This window comes from Triticum urartu, chromosome 5, assembly GCF_003073215.2.
Source record: "Triticum urartu cultivar G1812 chromosome 5, Tu2.1, whole genome shotgun sequence".
Classification (NCBI taxonomy): domain Eukaryota; kingdom Viridiplantae; phylum Streptophyta; class Magnoliopsida; order Poales; family Poaceae; genus Triticum; species Triticum urartu.
In genome coordinates this window covers 633,613,886-633,634,514 of record NC_053026.1, presented here as the reverse complement: position 1 = coordinate 633,634,514, position 20,629 = coordinate 633,613,886, and positions in this window count along the sequence as shown.

Sequence of the window (20,629 nt, the reverse complement as noted above, 5' to 3'; positions counted from 1 at the left end):
CAAGCTTGGGAGAGGATGAAATTAATGATACGTAATTGCCCTACTCATGGTTTGAATTTGTGGATGATTATACAAAAATTTTATGCCAGATTGAATTTTGCTTCTAGAAATCTTTTAGATTCGACCGCGGGAGGCACTTTTATGGAAATCACTTTAGGAGAAGCTACTAAACTCCTAGATAATATTATGGTTAATTATTCTTAATGACATACTGAAAGATCTACTAGTAAAAAGGTGCATGCGATAGAAGAAATTAATGTTTTGAGTGGAAAGATGGATGAACGTATGAAATTATTTGCTAGTAAGAGTGTTTCTTCTGATCCTAATGATATGCCCTTGTCTACTTTGATTGAGAATAATAATGAATCTATGGATGTGAATTTTGTTGGTAGGAATAATTTTGGTAACAACGCGAATAGAGGAAACTTTAATCGTAGGCCTTAGCCTAGTAATCCCTCTAATAATTATGGAAATTCCTACAAAAACTCTTATGGAAATTCCAATAAGATGCCCTCTGAATTTGAGAATAGTGTTAAGGAATTTATGAATTCGCAAAAGAATTTCAATGCTTTGCTTGAAGAGAAATTGCTTAAACTTGATGATTTGGCTAGGAACGTTGATAGAATTTCTCTTGATGTTGATTCTTTAAAGCTTAGATCTATTCCTCCTAAGCATGATGTCAATGAGTCTCTCAAATCCATGAGAATTTCCATTGATGAGTGCGAAGAAAGAATCGCTACGATGCGTGCTTAGAAAGATGCCTTTATAAGACCGTGTTCTTCTAGTTCCTATGAAAATAAAGATGAAGATCTAAAAGTTATTGATGGCTCCCCTATTAAATCTTTGTTTTTCAATATGAATATTGATAATGATGGGACTGAATATGATCCACCTTTACCTAGAAGGCGTTCCAAAAATTCGGAGTTTTTAGATCTTGATGCTAAATTTGATGAAAGTGTGATTGAAGAAATTAAAACCCTAGATGTTGCTAAACCCACTATTTTGGATTTCAAGGAATTTAATTATGAAAATTGCTCTTTGATTGATTGTATTTCCTTGTTGCAATCCAGGCTAAATTCTCCTCATGCTTATAGTCAAAATAAAGCATTTACTAAACATATCGTTGATGCCTTGATGCAATCTTATGAAGAAAAACTTGAGTTGGAAGTTTCTATCCCTAGAAAACTTTATGATGAGTGGGAACCAACTATTAAAATTAAGATTAAAGATCATGAGTTCTATGCTTTATGTGATTTGGGTGCTAGTGTTTCCACGATTCCAAAGACTTTGTGTGGTTTGTTAGGTTTCCGTGATTTTGATGATTGCTCTTTAAACTTGCACCTTGCGGATTCCACTATTAAGAAACCAATGGGAAGAATCAATGATGTTCTTATTATCGCAAATAGGAATTATGTTCCCATAGATTTTATTGTTCTTGACATAGATTGCAATCCTTCATGTCCTATTATTCTTGATAGACCTTTCCTTAGAACGATTGGTGCAATTATTGATATGAAGGAAGGAAATATTAGATTCCAATTTCCGTTAAGGAAAGGCATGGAACACTTTCCTAGAAAGAAAATTAAATTACCTTATGAATCTATTATGAGAGCCACTTATGGATTGGCTACCAAAGATGGCCATACCTAGATCTATCCTTGCTTTTTATGCCTAGCTAGGGGTGTTAAACGATAGCGCTTGTTGGGAGGCAACCCAATTTTATTTTTATTCCTTGCTTTTTGCTCCTGTTTAGTAATACATAATTTGCCTAGCCTCTGTTTTGGTTGTGTTTTTTTGTGTTTAATTAGTGTTTGTGCCAAGTAGAACCGTTGGGAAGACTTGGGGGAAGTCTTTAGCGCTCACGAGAACTGCTGCCATTTTTATTTGGAAAGGGATATTTATTTAATTATTTTTGCAGATGATTAATAGATAAATTCCTCACGTCCAGAAATTTATTTTAGAATTTTTGGGGTTACAGATCTTGCGCTAGCTACAGATTACTACAGACTGTTCTGTCTTTGACATATGCTGTTTTTCGTGAGTTGTTTGCTTATTTTGATGAATCTATGGCTAGTAAAATAGTTTATAAACCATAGAGAAGTTGGAATACAGTAGGTTTAACACCAATATAAATAAAGAATGAGTTCATTACAGTACCTTGAAGTGGTCTTTTGTTTTGTTTCGCTAACGGAGCTCACGAGATTTTCTACTTTAAGTTTTGTGTTGTGAAGTTTTCAAGTTTTGGGTAAAGATTTGATGGATTATGGAACAAGGAGTGGCAAGAGCCTAAGCTTGGGGATGAACATGGCACCCCCAAGATAATATAAGGACACCTAAAAGCCAAAGCTTGGGGATGTCCAGGAAGGCATCCCCTCTTTCGTCTACTTCTATCGGTAACTTTACTTGGAGCTATATTTTTATTCACCACATGATATGTGTTTTGCTTGGAGCGTCTTGTATGATTTGAGTCTTTGCTTTTTAGTTTACCACAATCATCCTTGATGTACACACCTTTTGAGAGAGCCATACATGATTTGGAATTTGTTAGAATACTCTATGTGCTTCGCTTATATCATTTGAGTTATATAGTTTTGCTCTGGTACTTCACTTATATTTTTTAGAGCACGGTGGTGGAGTTGTTTTATAGAAACTATTGATCTATCATGCTTCACTTAGATTGTTTTGAGAGTATTAAATAGCATGGTTATTTGCTTAAATAATCCTAACATGCTTGGTATTCAAGAATAGTAAAAACTTTCTTATGAGTGTGTTGAATGCTATGAGAAGTTTGATGCTTGATAATTGTTTTGAGATGTGAAGATGGTGATATTAAAGTTGTGCAAGTTGAGCAGTTGTGAATTTGAGAAATACTTGTGTTAAAGTTTGTGATTCTCGTAGCATGCACGTATGGTGAACCGTTATGTGATGAAGTCGGAGCATGATTTATTTTTTGATTGTCTTCCTTATGAGTGGCGGTCGGGGACGAGCGATGATCTTTTCCTAGCAATCTATCCCCCTAGGAGCATGTGCGTAATACTTTGCTTTGATAACTTGTAGATTTTTGCAATAAGTATATGAGTTCTTTATGACTAATGTTGAATCCATGGATTATACGCACTTTTCTTCCTTCCACCATTGCTAGCCTCTCTAATACCGCGCACCTTTCGCCTGTATCATACACCCACCATATACCTTCCTCAAAACAGCCACCATACCTACCTATTATGGCATTTCCATAGCCATTCCAGATATATTGCTATGCAACTTTCCACCGTTCCGTTTATTATGACACACTCCATCATTTTCATATTGCTTAGCATGATTATGTAGTTGACATCATATTTGTGGCAAAGCCACCATTCATAATTCTTTCATACATGTCACTCTTGATTCATTGCATATTCCGGTACACCACCGGAGGCATTCATATAGAGTCATATTTTTTTCTAAGTATCGAGTTATAATTGTTGAGTTGTAAGAAAATAAAAGTGTGATGATCATCATTATTAGAGCATTGCCCTAGTGAGGAAAGGATGATGGAGACTATGATTCCCCCACAAGTCGGGATGAGACTCCGGACAAAAAATAAAAAAAGGGAAAGAAAAGAGGCCATAAAAAGGAGAAAAGGCCCAAATAAAAAATAAAAAATGAGAGAAAAAGAGAGAAGGGACAATGTTACTATCCTTTACCACACTTGTGCTTCAAAGTAGCACCATGATATTCATGATAGAGAGTCCCTCATTTCGTCACTTTCATATACTAGTGGGAATTTTTCATTATAGAACTTGGCTTGTATATTCCAATGATGGGCTTCCTCAAAATGCCCTAGGTCCTCATGAGCAAGCAAGTTGGATGCACACCCACTTAGTTTCTTTTGTTGAGGTTTCATATACTTATAGCTCTAGTGCATCCGTTGCATGGCAATCCCTACTCACTCACATTGATATCTATTGGTGGGCATCTCCATAGCCCGTTGATACGCCTAGTTGATGTGAGACTATCTTCTCCCATTTTGTCTTCTCCACAACCACCATTCTATTCCACATATAGTGCTATATCCATGGCTCACGCTCATGTATTGAGTGAAGATTGAAAAACTTTGAGAATGTCAAAAGTATGAAATAATTGCTTGGCTTGTCATCGGGGTCGTGCATGATTTAAATACTTTGTGTGGTGAAGATAGAGCATAGCAAGACTATATGATTTTGTAGGGATAACTTTCTTTAGCCATGTTATTTTGAGAAGACATGATTGCTTTGTTAGTATGCTTGAAGTATTATTATTTTTATGTCAAAATTAAACTTTTATCTTGAATCTTTCAGATCTAAATATTCATACCACAATTAAGAAGAACTACATTAAAATTATGCCAAGTAGCACTTCACATCAAAAATTATCTCTTTCATCATTTACCTACTCGACGATGAGCAGGAATTAAGCTTGGGGATGCTTGATACGTCTCCAACGTATCTATAATTTTTGATTGCTCCATGCTATATTATCTACTGTTTTGGACATTATTGGGCTTTATTATCCACTTTTATATTATTTTTGAGACTAACCTATTAACCGAAGGTCCAGCCCAGAATTGCTGTTTTTTCCTATTATAGGGTTTCAAAGAAAAGGAATATCAAACGGAGTCCAAACGGAATAAAACCTTCGGGAACATGATTTTTGGAACAAACAAGATCCAGGAGACTTGGACCCTACGTCAAGCAACCAACAGGGAAGCCACGAGGTAGGGGGCGCGCCTAACGCCCCCCCCCCCAGGCGCGCCCTCCACCCTCGTGGGCCCCCTGTTGCTCCACCGACGTACTCCTTCCTCCTATATATACCTACGCACCCCCAAACTCTCTTGTAATGGATTGAGTTTTACCTTTGAAGTTATCTTATCGAATTGAGTCTTTAAGGATTTGAGATCACTTGATGTATGTTGATACGTCTCCAACGTATCTATAATTTTTGATTGCTCCATGCTATATTATCTACTATTTTGGACATTATTGGGCTTTATTATCCACTTTTATATTATTTTTGGGACTAACCTATTAACTGGAGGCACAGCCCAGAATTGTTGTTTTTGCCTATTTTAGGGTTTCGAAGGAAAGGAATATCAAACGGATTCCAAACGGAATGAAACCTTCAGGAACGTGATTTTTGGAACAAACAAGATCCTGGAGACTTGGACCCTACGTCAAGCAACCAACAGGGAAGCCACGAGGTAGGGGGCGCGCCTACCCCCCCCCCAGGCGTGCCCTCCACCCTCGTGGGCCCCAGTTGCTCCACCGACATACTCCTTCCTCCTATATATACCTACGTACCCCCAAACGATCAGATACGGAGCCAAAAACCTAATTCCACCGCCGCAACCTTCTGTATCCATGAGATCCCATCTTGGGGCATGTTCCGGAGCTCCACCGGAGGGGGCATCCATCATGGAGGGCTTCTACATCAACACCATCGCCTCTCCGATGAAGTGTGAGTAGTTTACCTTAGACCTTCGGGTCCATAGTTATTAGCTAGATGGCTTCTTCTCTCTTTTTGGATCTCAATACAATGTTCTCCCCCTCTCTTGTGGAGATCTATTCGATGTAATCTTCTTTTTGCGGTGTGTTTGTTGAGACCGATGAATTGTGGGTTTATGATCAAGATTATCTATGAACAATATTTGCATCTTCTCTGAATTCTTTTATGTATGATTGGTTATCTTTGCAAGTCTCTTCGAATTATCAGTTTGGTTTGGCCTACTAGATTGATCTTTCTTGCAATGGGAGAAGTGCTTAGCTTTGGGTTCAATCTTGCGGTGTCCTTTCCCAGTGACAGTAGGGGCAGCAAGGCACGTACTGTATTGTTGCCATCAAGGATAACAAGATGGTTTTTTTATCATATTGCATGAATTTATCCCTCTACATCATGTCATCTTGCTTAAGGCGTTACTTTGTTTTCATGAACTTAATACTCTAGATGCATGCTGGATAGCAGTCGATGAGTGGAGTAATAGTAGTAGATGCAGGCAGGAGTCGGTCTACTTGTCTCGGACGTGATGCCTATACACATGATCATACCTAGATATTCTCATAACTATGCTCAATTCTGTCAATTGCTCAACAGTAATTCGTTCTCCCACCGTAAAATACTTATGCTCTTGAGAGAAGCCACTAGTGAAACCTATGGCCCCCGGGTCTATATTCATCATACTAATCTTCCAATAGTTAGTTATTTCCTTTGATTTTTACTTTGCTTTTATTTTACTTTGCATATTTATCACAAAAATACCAAAAATATTATTCTATCATATCTATCAGATCTCACTCTCGTAAGTGACCGTGAAGGGATTGACAACCCCTTATCACGTTGGTTGCGAGGAGTTATTTGTTTTGTGCAGGTACAAGGGACTCGTGCGTAACCGCCTACTAGATTCATACCTTGGTTCTCAAAAACTGAGGGAAATACTTATGCTACTTTGCTGCATCATCCTTTCCTCTTCAAGGAAATCCAACGCAATGCTCAAGAGGGAGCATATATCTTGCATGTGCTTATCTGTGGTGACAATGGGATATCACGTGATCCACTTGATGTGTGTTTTGGTGATCAACTTGCGAGTTCTGTGAACTTATGCATAGGGGTTGGCACACATTTTCGTCTTGACTCTCCGGTAGAAACTTTGGGGCCCTCTTTGAAGTTCTTTGTGTTGGTTGAATAGATGAATCTAAGATTGTGTGATGCATATCATATAATCATACTCACGGATACTTGTGGTGACATTGGAGTATCTAGGTGACATTAGGGTTTTGGTTGATTTGTATCTTAAGGTGTTATTCTAGTACGAACTCTACGATAGATCGAACGGAAAGAATAGCTTCATGTTATTTTACTACAGACTCTTGAATAGATCGATCAGAAAGGATAACTTTGAGGTGGTTTCATACCCTACCATAACCTCTTTGTTTGTTCTCCACTATTAGTGATTTTGGAGTGACTCTTTGTTGCATGTTGAGAGATAGTTATATGATCCAATTATGTTATTATTGTTGAGAGAACTTGCACCAGTGAAAGTATGAACCCTAGGCCTTGTTTCAGCGCATTGCAATACCGTTTATGCTCACTTTTATCACTTGCTACCTTGCTATTTTTATATTTTTCAGATTACAAAAACCTTTATCAACCATCCATATTGCACTTGTATCACCATCTCTTCGACGAACTAGTGCACCTATACAAATTACCATTGTATTGGGTGTGTTGGGGACACAAGAGACTCTTTGTTATTTGGTTGCAAAGTTGTTTGAGAGAGACCATCTTCATCCTACGCCTCCCACAGATTGATAAACCTTAGGTCATCCACTTGAGGGAAATTTGCTACTGTCCTACAAACCTCTGCACTTGGAGGCCCAACAACGTCTACAAGAAGTAGGTTGTGTAGTAGACATCAGGCACCAACTGTCGTGGACTTAACACGGTAGATGCCCTAGCAAAAGGACCTAGGTGTGGAGCCATCGCCACTAGGTTAGCTTGAAGGGGTTAAACAGGACAAAGGACACGGAGAGTTTACCCGGGTTCAGCCCCTCTCAACGAGTTAAAAGCCTACTCCTGCTTTAGGTTGTATTGCTTGGGTTTCGATGACCAGGGAGCGAATACGCTTGACCTAGCCCTCGATTGATTGCTACTTGAGTTAACCCGCCGTCGGGTCATCCCTTTATATACACAGGTTGATGCCTGGCGGCTTATAGAGTCCCGGCCGGCTCATACACAATGTGTCCGGCTCGGTGACTAACTATCTTGCCTTACAATACAAGTTTACACATATGGCGGTTTATCCTCTTGGGCCTCAAGTCGCCCCTGGGTCTTGGGCTTTCAATAGGCTTGCTTCATAACCCGCCAACTTCATCTTTAAGTCATCAGCGGTATGACCCAGCCCTTCCTGGGCGGGTCACACCCAATAGTTATATCCCCAACATTGAGTGTATCCTTGTTCGGCTTGAATATGCTGTTATTTCTTTTTCAGGCTCCGTGCAGTGGCGATGAGCCGTTGCTTGAAGCATTCTTGTTCGAGGGGTTCCTCTGGGACGATGAAATCTTTATCACCGAGGCTAACATCCTCTTCGGAGACAGGTAAGTAGTTACTATCTTCCGAATCCACGTGATCGGCAAGTTCGTCGGGGTTGACTTGACCCTCTTCCTTTTCATCCTGCTCGAACGCAGGCTCAACGGGGTGGTTGGAGTCTTCGGCGTTGTCTGGGGTTTCACTATCTCCGGTGCCGGTGTTGCTTTCCCTTCCCCGACGTGATCGTGCGCGGCGCCACTGACGCTGACGCTTTGGTGGTTCATCAACGGCCTTATCCTCATCTGGGTCTTGAGTGCCATCGTCATCCTTCTTCTCAGACGTGTCCACCATGTATACATCGTAAGTAGAAGTGGTCGTCCAACGCCCAATGGTGGGCGGGTTTTGACCTAGTTCGGCCTCGACGTCGTCGTCCATGCTATCAATGCCTTCGGAGGAGTAGTCTAGCATGACAGTTAAGTCCTCGATAGTGGCTATTAAGTGGGTGGTGGGTCGGACGTAAAATTCCCTACTCTTAGCCCCCAACTCAAGCTGGGCGTAGTCCGGAGGTGATACTTCTGTGATGGTGTGAGATCGCATTAGGTCCAGCATTTCGTTTAAGAGCGAAAGCTGGACAAGCGTATGAGGATCTGCGGAGCTAGGTTTGGTAATAACCACTTGACCGAGCCCCATAGACACAGACCTCGAGAGATCAGAGTTGACGTGCAGAGGCGAATCCAGCATCCCGATGACGGGGAAAGCCCTGTTTTAGTCCGGGTCCGCCAACGGCATGATCGCATCTGGGTCATCAGCTGGAAGCTCCTTGATGGGAGAGAGTACGACGGGGTTCACCCTCCCATCTTCGGATAGAGTGGTCTGCCCGGATCTAAGGCCAGGGCGGGCATGAGAGTCGACCCCTGAACGGGATTTAATGATGGATCCGAAGGGCCTTCTTCGCATGGGTGGGGAGCAGCGGCCGAGGCCGTGAACCCCTTGAAGATCAAATCTCCTCGGATATCGGTGATGTAGTTCAAACTTCCAAACCTGATCTGGTGACCAGGGGCGTAGCTGTCGACCTGCTCAAGGTGATCGGTCGAGTTGGCACGCAGCACGAAGTCACCAAACACAAAGAGTTGACCAGGGAGAAAGGTCTCTCCGGAAGTAGCGTCGTCGTTGATGACAAGGCGAGCCATCGATCCTTCTGTCGACAACACAATAGAACTTTCAATGAAATCACCAATGTCGGTGTCAAAACCGGCAGATCTCGGATAGGGGGTCCCAAGCTGTGTGTCCGAGGATCAGTGGTAACAACGGACATAAGGGACACAATGTTTTACCCAGGTTCAGGCCCTCTTAAAGGAGGCAAAACCCTACGTCCTGCTTGATTATATTCGATGTGTATAAGGGTTATAAGAGTTGATCTCCTCGAGATCGTAATGGCTAAACCCTAGCTGTCTAGCCTATGATTGTTCTGATAGCCTCTACGGACTAAACCCCATGGTTTATATATACACCGGAGGGGCCTAGGGTTGTACAAAGTCGGTTTACACGGGAAGGAAATAATACATCCGGACAACAAACTTGCCGTTCACACATATAGGAGTCCTATCCGGACACGGGGGGTAGTCTTCTGCTTTATTTTCACGGCCCATTAGTCCGGCCCATATCGAACAGACCGAACACCCGAGGACCCCCTAATCCAGGACTCTCTTAGTTGGAAGGGCAAGAAAATGTCGTATGGACGTCGGCTAGTGCTTATTAACTCGGTACTTACTAGTATGCCGATGTTCTTGTTATCTTTCTTTGAGGTTCCGAAGGGGGTGCGGAAGAGACTAGATTTCTTTCAATCTTGTTTCTTCTGGCAGTCAGATGAGGCTAAGAAGAAATATCGCCTAGCATGATGGGATATAATATGCCGACCCAAGGACCAGGGTGGTCTCGGCATTGAAAACCTGGAAATTAAAATAAATGTCTTATGAGTAAATGGCTTTATAGGTGATCAATAGAGACTGATGGTATGTGGGCACATATATTACACAACAAATGTCTATAATCGAAATGCTAGCCCAGGTCACCATGAGACCGACTGATTCATCATTCTGAAAGGGACTTATGAGAAAGATTTGTTCTTCCGTAGGGTCAAATTCTTGGTTGGTAATGGGATGACAAATTTTTTTGGGAGGATACATAGTTAGGGGAGACGCCACTAGCCATACAATACCCCATCTTATATAATATTGTGTAATGTAAGGAGGATTACGTGGGCACAATATTTCAATCGATACCCGTGAATATTTAGTTCAGGCGATCGTTAGTTGGGGAGCATTGGAATTCTTGGATGCACTTGGTACAGAGATTGATAGATGTTCAATTATCCGACCAACCCGATTCGTTGCACTGGAAGTTGACTAGAAACGGAGTGTTTACGGTAAAGTCTTTTCATATGGATCTTATTAATTCTGGCGCAATCCCGAGGTCGATACATATTTGGAAGGTTAAGGTTCCCTTGTGTATTAAAAATTTTATGCGGTTTGTCCACAAGCAAGTGATCCTCACCAAAGATAATTTACTAAAACGACGGTGGGTAGGCAGTACACGATGTTGTTTTTGTGAGCATGATGAAACAATACAACACCTTTTCATAGATAGCCCTCTTGCGAAATTATTTTGGCGAACAATTCATATAGCCTTTAACATTACTCCTCCAGCTAGCGTTGAATCGTTATTTGGGACGTGGTTAGCTGGAGTCGATCATACTACTGCGTCTCGTATTCGGATTGGAATATGTGCGCTTATTTGGGCTATATGGAATTGCAAGAACGATATGATTTTTAACATACACCATATTTTAACATTCTTGCAGGTCATTTTTAGAGCTACATCATGGATCCGTACATGGTCCTTACTCCTACGGACTCCATGGAGCCATTGGTTACTAGGTGCAACCAGTGGGAGGTGGCAGCACGGTCTATATTTAATCGGTTTGGATAGCCCTCTCCTAAGCACCTCCCATTGTACAAGGCCTGATAGGAGTCTAGGGAGCTTGTCCTTTGTGGTCATACCGGTTGTGATATTGTGCCTTTTTATATTTCTCTTTGCTCCGCTTGCGAGCTGTAATACTTTTATGACTCTATGATACTTTAAGACTTTTTAATAAGATGACTATATGCATCGTTGATATGCAGAGGTCGGGGGCAAGCCTTCTTTTTAAAAAAAAAAGAGGTGTAGAACCACCTCCATGCAAGGACATCCACGCAGGGTAGTTCCAGAATACAAGCATACCAAACATGCTAAAAACAAACTAGAGCGGCATCAAACAAGCTATGTTATATAAAAAGAGCCACACGACCAAACTGAACAGGGAGGCCACCAGTGAAGATAAACAAGAACTGCTCCAGGAAAGGCTAGAAAAGATACCAATCTCATCCCGTGGCAATCCTCCCGTTGAAAGTATTCCACCCATGACTTCTACCAAATACAGTATTTCCTCCAGCACCCTCTTGACGTTCTCCCCTCCATCGGTTCAAAAAATAATAATTCTCCACTCCAAGCTCAGTTCTTCTGTGATCTTGATTTCTCCGTAAAATGCTTCAACTCTTCAGGTAACAGCTCAGGTTATATACCAGTGTAGCAGAATCATCAGAATTCAGAAGAACAAAATCTATCAAAGCAAATCTTATTTCTAGTTTTTCATACTGCCCAGCAAATGATGACCCCTCCACACAACATCATATTTCTTTGATTTTTAGGGAATATTTTAATCCAATTCCCAATCAGATCACTTATTCCTTCTGGAGGTCTAGGAAGTGCAAAAGCACAAAACACCATTTGCCAGGCCAATTTGGCCAATCTACAAAAAAGAAAGATGATTAATACTTTATTTATCACCACAAAAGTGGCATTGATCATTCCCAGTTCAGCCTCTTTTCAGCTGATTGTCTTTTGTCCAGATACTTTCTCTGATCATCAGCCAAATAAAAATATGTTTTCATATGGTTTGAATGCAATTTACTATGTATTTTAGGATTACAATGTTTTTTCTATTTTTGCGAATCAGACATGCAATTTAGTAGATTTCTGTGTTTTCACAAACCTCTGTTTACATATGTAATCATATCATATTCTTGCGTCTTTTCTATTCCTATGTTTTTAACGTCCCATGAATAAATTGAAGAGGCCCTAAGTGTATCTGTGGCGCAGACACTTAAACCGTCCGTAACCGTCTAAAACGCGCGGCGTGGACGTGTTTTGCCATTCAATATGGTATTGTATCGCTCCCCCGAGCGATCTGGACGTACCTTTTCCTACAAAGCGGAAACAAAGTGGGAGGCTCTACGGGCGTTCGAACCATGGCCATACCCGCATCTAGCAACCGTTGCCCACCCAAAACAGTTCTTCCTCGCCCGCACGCTTTCCCGCCCGACGCCAGTTGCCAGCATTCATGCCGTACTAGAGCGGCCGATCCGCATTGATGCTGGCCCAGTGTCGATGTGGCCTCTCACTGGTGTCGGTATTGAAGCAACTCGCCAGCCAAGGGTGCCACCCGCACGCGTCCCAGATGTCCGCCTGTTCAATGCCGGAGAGACGTTTACTGAACAGGATGGGACGGATATATACCGTGCCCGTTCAATGCCCGTCCGTCCATATGCCGACATTAAAAAGGCCCGTTGGTCGAGGAACCAACTCCGGCGCCCACGCATTGACGCACCCGGATGTTTGGCCTCACCGAAATCCGCTATTTAAAAGCGGCTCACCCGGCTAATAGCACACCCCAACACACCCACACTCCATATCCTCCTCGCTTGAACCATGACCGCAAGCGTGAATGCGTTGTGGGAGAGCAAGTCAACGAAGCAGAAGCATGAGGTGGTCGCCCTTGTGGCTGCTTGGCAGAGCCGCCGCGCCAGGCAGATCGAGGTCGGCATGCCGGCCAGCTTGCCCGAGGTTTCCGACGATGACGACCCCATAATGGAGACCGGCTCCGATGACGACTCCACGTGGGACCCCGTGCCTGTGCATACCCGCTTGATCATGGAGCATACACAGATGCACTGCAATGCCACCATGGCGGAGGATCAATGTGCGCCCGCGCCTATGTCGGCGTTTCGACAGGCGCAGGAGGACCAGCGGTGCAACATGTTCCTCCTCAAGCAGCACTGGCCAACGGAGGGGCAAATATACGGCGAGCGAGGAGGCCATGGCCACGGCGAACCCCAACTTCGTCGCCGAACAACGAGTGATCTACGAGGCTGCGTGTGCTCAAGGCGCCGCTTGCAACGCGAAGGTGGCGCAGCCACGAGGAGGCCACGACATTGGTGGCGCAAGCGCTTGATGACGAGAACACCGCCAGTTGTGGGTCCTACGCACCATCGTCGAACTTTCGGGGGTGCAAGTGGTAGGTGGACAGTGGCGATCTGTCCACATCTATCATCGACCTCGCGCCCACCGGCACCGGCAACAGATTGGTCGTATACTTCGATGAGGATGAGTAGGGCATGGAAGGCAGCAGGGGCTCATGTCCCAAGTGGGCCGGTTCGTCTCCCTTGTTCTACTCTTCCTTGTCGACGACTGCATCTTCACTTCACGGGTCTTGCCCTGCTGCTCCTGAAGACGGCAGATGAGGGACATGATCGCCGATGCAGAATAGAAAGGAGATGGACGAGGGCACCATCATAGACTAGATTTTGACCTGGCCGCTTTTTTAATGAAAAATGTATGAGATGTGCATGTAATTCACCCGGTTTGTGTGTTAATCATTCAGTTTGCGTGAGTTTCTTCCGATCTATTGAAATGTTGATTAAATATGCAGCTACGGTTTGATGGTGGGCTTTTACATCAGCGTCCGCAGACTAGTCTCTATCCACCGACGATATGATGTCCAGTTTACGGGTCTGTCAACGTTGGAGATGCCCTAAGGGCCCTTAGATCTCTGTCCGTCCGTGTGTGGCATCTGGCATGGCGAGCCGGCCGCGACAGCGGCGCAGGAGCAGCAACGGCTGCCAAACTTTTCGTCGCTTCCTCTAGCTCGGCGTCGATTCAGGCCTTACCACACAGTCACAGGATACATATAGGTCAAGGAAAACTATGACCAGGGTCGTGTTGTTTCTTCTTCTATGCCTGCTTCATCGGGAACGCTGCTGTACCCGTGTGTATGTATACGTAGTAGTAGTACGTATGCACATGCACGGGTGGTCATCGCCGTCTGTATTTATTTTTGTTTCGTACCCTGACCTGACTCCCGAAAGCTTGCAGCAGAGGTGGTGGTAGGCCTGCTGGTGGCACGGCATTGACTGAACCTTGAAAATTTTGGACCCGACCCGTAGAGGCGTCATCTGTACGTACACGGCCGGCCAAGCTGTGCGGACACCGGAATTCATGCGATATACTTGGTCTGTTTTTACTCCTTCTGGATATGGACATACTACTACGTATACATGCATGACAGAACTGGAACGAGTACCCTACTCTCTCACAGCCTTGCGGCTCTCCTGCTATAATTAATTTACAGTTTCACCAGGCATCATATTTGTACAGTGATTTTACTTACCAGATGGCAGTTAAGCCAAGCGAGAGCTCTGTAACGGCTATCAGAGTTTTGGAAGGTGTTTGTGGTCCGTACATGCCCGACACGGAGCACCCATAATTTTGGACACTTAGCCAGCCCGCCAAAAAAAAAACTGGTGCGCACGTACTGCTGGGGCTGGGGTATTCGGTAAATCCAAATCGTAGAATTGACCACACTCACAGGTTTTTACACAGGGAAAACTTTGTATGGTACTCACTGAGAGTAAAACACTGGTAATACAAGGCAGGTGGTCGTAGGAATGGAAGCTAGTTGTATCCTGCACACGCCTCGGGCAGCACGCGCCCGGCCGGCCGGCCGGCCAGTGGTCAAAACCCAACGCCGTGTGGCGAAACAAATGTACGGCGCCGCAGTGAAAGGACGTCGCTGCTGGAGTATTTTACGACGAGGAGGCAGGGTGCTGAAAGAGTGAAGGAAAGGGTTGGGCTGTCAACCTCTGGATGGAAGAAGATCCATGGCCCAAACGTACACGCTGCCAGCAGGCTCACTCATCTCGTAATCACCGCGGCAGCGGCGGTAGCGACTCCGCTCCGGAGCCCGGGTGGCGACGAGATTGCCCAGCTGCACCCGTCATGTCCCCGCGCCCGCCGTATCGCCGCCTGCGTCGGCTCGGGCCCCGGGGATCTTTGCCATTACTGCGCCTCGTGTCACGCTGAACGTACGTGCCACAGTGCCAACGTCGTGCGTGTGCGTGTCACGCACCCCGTGGTACGTCCCGCGCGCCTTCTGACCGGCACGCTAGTCCAGGCCCCAACTTGCAAGCTCGATCACACGCTTGAAATGCACGGGAGAGGGTAAGATCTTTCTACACTACCGTCGCTATCCGGGTCTGAATTTGCTGCCAATTTTTTTACTCATCTCATGTCACACAGGATAGCACGGACAGATAGGTAACCGGCGTTCATGACAAAGCGGCCACTGGCGAAGAGGATTGACCCGCACCGGAGAGCACGGCGAGCCACACCCGTGGATCGTTGGTTGCCATTCCGGCGGCGGACACCCGCTTCTTCCGGCCGGGTGCGGTACAGATGATGGTTGCTTGACTTGTGGTTCCATCCGCCGTAGTAATACTACAATAGTACGTGCGCCACAAAGTCTTCGCCTTTCCGTTCCCGTGCACCCGCGCTCTCCGGGCCCCGATCAACGCGCACCGCCGCATCCGTGCACAGCCAGGGCTTTAATCATCACCGTTCTTAATTGTTTTCCTCCGTCCGGTCCATGTCATGTCACATTGATTTCGGTATTTCTGCCCTGCGTCTAGGTTCGCTCCTTCGGACCGCAAGTTCGGCCAAGGCAATAAAACTAGTAGCGAGCTCTTGGGTTTTCTGGACTCTGTTTCAATTTGCTCGTGTGGAATGCACCTGTTACTCGCAAAAAAGAAAAATGGGCTTGTCTTTTTTTTGCGAAAAAAGAATGGACTTGTTATTTGAGAAAAACTAGATCACGTGTGTTGCCACTGGAATTGTTGATTTGATTTATAAATATTGTAAATATATAGATTTTGCATCATACTCAAAACATGCGAGAACTTTACAAGAAACAAAAACAATCTTATCAAGATGTTGAACATATCAGAGTTAAATGCGTCATAACAAGAAACAAAAATTATAAGATGTAGTAAATGATATTACATCTCTAGAAAAATTCAAAATAAAATTATGTGTCAATTAAAGATATCAGAAGAACAACAAAGAAATGAAATGGCGGAGGTAGGTAACGCTATTTGAAATCTGATCAAATAAAGAGAAATGCATACCAATGAATTCCTTTGTGTTTTTTTCTTTATTGATGAATATTAAAAATTGGTGTCCAAGCAAATGGCCAAAAGTACTAGATCCCTTACCCCGCAATAAAAAAGTACAAGATCCCTTGAAAAAAATCTTATCTAAAGAGGGCCTTCGGAGCTTGATCAAACAATCTAGGAACAAAACTTATCCATTGGTCCAGTTAACGAAATCTATTTTCGAATTTAAGCAAACTATTACGCTCGACAAATCCGCAGACTTATTATTGGGTCATTTTATATTATTTTCGCTCACGACTTCATCACAATGGCTTCAATACGTGGCTATCATGAAGTTATCAAGTTTCAAATCCACGCCACGAACCATCGGCATTAACATGCACAGAAGATCAGCTTCTATGTTGTTAGTGCAAACAATATCGTGACATATTAAGCAGTAAATGATCTGATTATTGCCATTCCAAACGATGGATCATAAAGGTGATATTTTGGTGGAGTTTTTGAATTAAGCATCAGTCTACCCAAAAAATTGTCTACCATCTAGCGCCAGCTTCCAACCATGATTATAGATCATACTCATTAGTGACTCCACACTTGCAAGCGACGGGATCACAGGTGTCAATTATGATTATATTATTTGAAGCTGCATATTCTAGGGTGTCGAGGTTCTCCTCTCTGCGAAAAAAAAAACAAAACAAAAAAAGATGAAGCTGTCCTTGATCATATCACACGACTAGTAGAGGACTAAGGTAGCAAATCCAATGGCTAGAACAATTTAAATGACATGGCTAATTGTAAAAGCAGAGAATTGACGATTGACACCTGCTAGAGGGATTTGTCTATACAAAATAATACGTAACTTAGTAGGAACTACAAAAGGGGGCATGCTATTTGATAAAACCCTGGAAAAGTTAGGGGATCTATTTCTTTAGGATGTGGAGTACATGAAATTAGAATCTTATATAATGTAGAAACAAAATACTAAAATGGAAAAAATAATACCACAAGTGTTTTCTACGAGGATATTCTCACGATAGCCCTAGACTGGTGCAACATGTCTACAGTCAATCTTATAAGGTGTGTTTGCTGGGGGAACCAAGTGGAATGAAGTGCAATGGTTGTATCATGTGTTCGATTGCACATAATTATATGGAATGGAATGATGTTTATTTTCATGGAGAATGGGTTGGAACTTAATATGATCAAAGTCCCTCCTGTATAGAAATAGTTAATGTCCAGCCTTTCTCGCTGGAGGAAAAATTGTACACATCGAAAGATATTCATATGAAGCAGGAGACATTTGTGTATTCATGGTTGTCGAGGTAGATTGTTTAGCAATGATCAGAAACATGTGGATAAATCTTGACAGGAGTCCTTTTTTTGGGAAAGTTATTTATGCATACTATGCACTTCTTTTTTGGCCTCTAAATGCGGTGGTTTGTAAACCAAGATGATATTTTTTTTCTCAAATGGATGATCTAAGGTTTATCAGGACATGTAGCATGAAAGGATTCTCCTTTGTAATCCCAGAAATCTCCTTCAAAATCTTCTAGGGTTTATGAGCAGGTTAATCCTCATTATTGTACATATTATGTTAAATACGAATAATCTGTAATTAAACTTAAAAGTAAATAGGTACATTGCGGTGTATTAATTATGCAGATAACAAATCGATCTATATTATCTTCCAAGTTACCGCATGTGTTACAAAATGATTCCACTTTGGCGCCAACTAGTTGTAGAAAGTTAGGAACAAGACAAGGAATATTCAAACCCTGGTCACCTACGTTGGGGTAGCTATTAGTACATCACTATGTGGTTTCACGCTTATTATTAGACAAAAAGTAATTCCTTTTATAAAATGGAGACAAAAGCTTTGCCACAAGGTCTAGGCGAAAATACATAACTTACGCTCCCAACAAAATAAACTCCAAGGACTCTTGGCACCAGCCGAGGCCAAGTACGTGTCACGCCTTTGATCACACTAACAAGTATGGATGCCATTGCGGATGTGTTCTTCAAGAGCTTCACGTTCTGCTCGTTCCAAATCTCCCAAGCCTTTCTTCCTGGAGGAAAACTCGTACACACGAAAGATGTTCACATGAGGAGACAGTTGTATATTTACAGTTGTTGAGGTAGATTGTTTAGCGATAATCAGGAAACATGTGGATAAATATTGTTAGGTGTATATTTTGGGCAAGTATTTTTTTGAGGGGGGGGGGGGGAGGGGGTGCGGCGGTGTGAAGTCGGCGTTGTTTCTTCTAGGGTTATTGTCTTTGTGTTATTTATGCCTACTATGCACTTTTTTATTTGGCCTCCAGACACAATGGTTTGTAAAACATAACTTTCTCCCCTTAATGGATGATCTAAGGTTTATCACGACATGGGAGGGGGTAGCATGAATGGATTCTCCTTTGTAAACCCAAAGTGCATAGTAGGCATAAATAACACAAAGACAATAGCCCTAGTAAAAATGACACAAAGGAGAATCATCAGGTGTGGTCATGGTCCGCGGGTTGAGACAGTTTTCATCCCGTTTTCCGTTAGGCTCGTCGTAATGGGAGTATCAGGCTGGTCGTAATGGGAGTATCATAGGTAGTATCATGCATGACAACTAAGCAATTTTGACGAGGTGTCATAGAATTAAATGAGGAAATAGAGGCTTGAATATCATATCATGATACCGTGCCATATTAAATGATGTGCTACTTTGTGTCATGCATGGCAATAAATATAGTACTATATGATACCATGCATTACGGATATAGTATCATACACTAGTATCATATGCATGATACTAGTATATGATACTCCTTATTACAACCAGCCTCATAGGTAGTATCATGCACGCCAACTAAGGCCTCCTTTAGTTTGGAGGAATTTCATAGGAATTCTAGAGGATAGGATTCTTATAGAATTTTTTTCCTTTAGAGCCCCTTGGTTCATAGGAATAGATTCCTATTCCTATATATGATTGGTTCTTATCCTCCACATTTCATAGGAAAATAAAAATGAGCCTAGACTTAATGGAAAATTTCCTTTGGTGTCAACCAAATGACATGTCATTTCCTATTCCTACTTATAGGATTTGGGATACAAGCCATCTCATTTCCTATAAAATTCCTATTCCTACGATAATCCTATCCTATGAACCAAAAGAGGCCAACAATTTTGATAAAGTGACATAGAATTAAATGAAGAAAGAGAGACTTGAGTGTCAAGTCATGATACTGTATCATATTAAATGATGTGCTACTTTGTGTCATGCATATCAATAAATGTAGTCATATATGATACCATGCATTACGAATGTAACACATAATAGTATCATATACATGATACTACCTCCGTTTCAGTTTACAAGTCCTACGCGTATACCTAGGTTGCTAATTTTATCGCCTTAATATAAACTATATAACACAAAAATTATACGGTTTAAAAATAGAACATCTGAAGTTTATATTGATATATTTTTTGTAATATATGCCTTGTATTAGGTTGGTCGAATTGACGACCTTGAGGCACGCGCACGTCCTGTAAACTGAGAGAGAGGCAGTATTAGTATATGATATTTCCCATTACAACCAGGCTTAATTGATCGGACAATTCTTTTATTCTTAATTAATGGATTGTGCTTGAGTTTCAGAAGAAGAAAATCATCAGGTAGCCAACGAATCCTCGCACACGCAAAGAGGAAAAACGCGGAGTGCGCAGCGCGCCACGTCCGTTGCCATTCCGCCGAAGCGGCGGTCGGCGGACAGCATCCACACTTCTTCTAGCGTGCCGTCTTTTTTTCGTCCATGTACGCCGCACGACGGAACCAGGACCCGTCTCTCCATCTGTTTCTTCCGTGCATGTGCATGTACCAAAAAGTCTTGGCCTTTCCGTTCCCGTGCACCCGCGCTCTCTCCGGCCCTCGCGCACTCGTCCCATGGCATGCAGAACCTGTGCTTATATTTTTGGCCGCTCGCCCGGCTGGTACGCGCGCATGCATGCATGTGCTCCTAGCTAAGCTCTGGTTAACGTCGCACATCGCGCTCCAGGGGGCCTACGTACTGCTGGTACGGCTCACTTCACGTACGACGACCATGGATGGAGTCGTTCGATATTGATGCTCCGGCGCCAGATCAGACGTGTTGACTCCTGGATGGCGACGATGGAGGCTGTGTCACGAGATCCACAGTGCTAAATCGGGGGTAGCGCCAAGTGGGATTTAATTCATGTGTGGCAAATTTCGTGATTCTTCCGTACATACGTACGT